The sequence below is a fragment of the Tarenaya hassleriana genome, unplaced genomic scaffold, assembly GCF_000463585.1.
Source record: "Tarenaya hassleriana unplaced genomic scaffold, ASM46358v1 Cleome3, whole genome shotgun sequence".
Classification (NCBI taxonomy): domain Eukaryota; kingdom Viridiplantae; phylum Streptophyta; class Magnoliopsida; order Brassicales; family Cleomaceae; genus Tarenaya; species Tarenaya hassleriana.
This window is the reverse complement of record NW_010966177.1, coordinates 7,918,103-7,921,610: the sequence shown is the minus strand read 5'-3', so window position 1 is coordinate 7,921,610 and position 3,508 is coordinate 7,918,103.

Below are 3,508 nucleotides of genomic sequence, written 5' to 3'. Positions count from 1 at the left end.
GAGAATAAATCCATGGACCGTGTAATTTGTTTTGGTCAACTGTGTCATATCAAGCAAGTGAATTGACTCCAGTAGATGGACGAAGGACTTTCTGCCCCAGTTGGTTGCTTCAAACTCAGCCAAGTTGCTGACCAACTTCATATAACTCTTCTCAACTGACCTCCTTTTCTCTTGAGGGACTAGAATTCCACAGACAATCACCAAATACTGCAACATTCTTCTGTCATCCGCAGTCCAACCTTCCATGCTTCCAGGTAGCATGTCCAACAAGTCCTTCAAAGTAACATTCTTCTTTGCAAGCTGACCAAAACGTCCCTGGTCCTCACCCTCCATCTCTATGTTCTCAGGATCCTTGTGGCAGAGCATTCCTGTCAGTTCCCTGAACTCCAACAAAGAAAACCTTAAAGGTTGACACCCAAACATACAGCACATCTCATACTTCTTTGTGGTTACGATCCGTCGAGCTAGAATGTGGTGAAGCATGACTTTGGATATGGAAAATCCATTGTCAAATAGCCTGAACAAAAATCCAAAGACAGAAGCCCTCATTCCACCCCATTCTTCTTCACTCATGTTCCTCTTCAACTCTGACATGTAATTCCCAAACTTGCATACATCGTTCATATTTTTCTTCAGGCCTGGTTCTTCTCCAGCAGGAAAGTATCGTTTTACTTGTAAAACATCCATTGCAATCTACCCAATACAATACACAACAAAAAAATCAGGTCTAAAACTCAACAAAACTTCAACAGAATACACCACCCTATATTGCCCGGATATTGCTTTGTATCACAAACCGGATACAAAGCAATATCCCGGACATGTATGAAGATATCTGGATAATATGTATATGATTAACCATCCGGATGAATTACCATCCGGATACATAGCAATATCCCGGACATGTATGCAGATGTTCGGATAATATGTATATGAATAATCATCCGGATGGAATAACCGGACACACAAAGCAATATGCACGACATATATTTAACATTCCGGATAATATGAACAGTCCAGCCTACGGGTTTATACCCGGACTATATACGTCCGGGGATAAACCCTTACCACTCTTATAAGACCACAAAATGTATCCCGAACATGAAGTAACCGGACACTTCAACACAGCCCAAGGAATGTAGTCTACCTGTCCGGATACTACAGTGGGGAACGGGAGCCAGACGTTACCGTAACCAATATTTAAATGTTCACCACGAATACTTTACTGGGAACCCATACACGTACAACCAAACCACAGCCTCTCTCAAAAAGGCGACATAGACGTTAGTAAACAACAATATTTTCGGAAAACATTGACTATGTTGCGATACACGAATCACAATAACCATAAACACGTTAAAATTACCGAATAACATACCTGTTATGGAATTCGTGTGTCGCCGGGATTCGTGTGTCGCCGGGATTCTTGTGTTTCGCCCTACAATCGTCTTCGCCCTAACTGTTCTTCGTATTTTCAAAAATAAATTTTGAAGAGAGAAACAAAATAGCAGTTCCATTTTGTTCTCGACGTGACGCCCCCGCTTCAGGGGCATTTTAGGGAAAAAAAAAAGGTATACTTTGCAAAGGTCACAACATTTTTGTCACACTTTGCAAAATATGCCATCTTTTAATTTGTCACACTTAACCAAGAACCCCAAGAAAAAAAGAGAAAGAAATGAAACGCCACCTTGTAATCGCTTTCATGTACGTACGTACGTGTACGCCGGTGCGTACGCACATGCATGCAGATGCGTATGTATTATGCATGCGTATACTTGTTCCATACGAATATAATCAGTGAAGTTTAGGGGACTATAAATAAATAAATAAATAAATAACAGTGGGGAAACACGAGCCCGGGTTTTCTTGCCCTATAGCATCATCACCTCTTACTTTTCGCTAATGGTAGATATTCTATATTCACACACACACAGATATATGTATATATAACGGAACTAAATCAAGTAATAACAACAATTGTATTTAAAAGCAGATATGGTATATGTATTTTAAACGTTGTGTTAATTGGATTCGATTAAAAACCAAATTAAATATAAAAATAAAATACTTGAAAATTGAATCAGAACAAAAAATTCTGTCTAAACTCATTTTTTATTGATATTGATATAAAAAAACAAATGCGCCTAGCTAGTTTTATAAAAAAAACACAAAATGACCAGGTAAAAAAATAATAGAATTTAAAATATATACAAAACCCTAAAAGGTCGATGTCATACCGTTCTATGTGAGGACAAAAAAAATTAGTGCCTTGGTTTTGCTTAATCGTAAGATAGAGACGCCACTAATTGGGTTATAATCACGATGCATGCATTGTTTAGTCTTTATATATTATTGTTAATTATTTTAAATATAAACAAATTAAATAGGTACAGGTACGTAACAGGAGGCAGTCTCTCTCTCGTCAATCAAAATCCACTACGAATTCACTCTCCGCGATTTCTGATCTCTCGTTCTTTTTGTACTCATCCATTCCAATTTTTACATCTCTAATTTATCTAAATTACACATAACATTACAACTTTTCAGACATTTTATGCGTTTTAAAAAACATATGGTTGAACCGACGGTGGTTAATCTAAGTGGTAAACGATTTAGATTCACTTAAATAAAAATCTCGTGTTCGAGGTTTCTGTTGGGAAATTCACCCACCATAGCCAAATAGTGATCCGGGTCGGGTCCGGATTAGTCGGGACGAAGTTTTGGATACCGATATGTTTGAAAAATGAACTGAGACCCAAGTCTTGGTCTTTCCAGCTTAGAATAGTTTCATTTTTTATTGGGTCTGGTTTATTACGAAAATAAAGTTACCAAAAATCTCCATTTTTCTACTACTATACCACAAACTAATATATAAGCTATGAACAAATAGACAACGCGACTAATATTTATAGCAAAAATTAGAGTAAACAAAAATATAACAATATATCAATTTTAATATATATTGCCATATTTTAGAATATTATGTAGTTTTTTTTTATAATTATCAATTATATATTTGGGAAAAGGTTTATGATTGGATAAAAAGTTGTCGTTTTTTAATTAGATGTCGATTGAAGATTTGTGGCATAGATTAATTAATAATATATTTTTGTAATCCCGAAGGATCGCAGAAGAGACAAAAGACAAGGAGAGGCCAACCTAAGCTTTCCAAATAACCAATCTGTCTTGTCCAGATAAGCATAATTGTCACCTGTATATCTACACCCCTCATTAGCCTTTCCACTGGGAAAATTCTTTTCGTTTTGGAATTTCCATAGAAAACAATATTTTAAAAAAATATAAATATTGAAATTTGTGTTTTGCTTTTAATTTTATACATATATGTATTTTATTTTTTATATTAAATTTATAATTAAATTTAAATATAAACTTTTATGTTGTGTATCGTATTTGTTTTAAATGAACGATTCTTACTATTTAAATTACAAATATATATAAATAGATAAGATGTTAAATATATTTTGTTAATTTATTTAGTTAGATTATA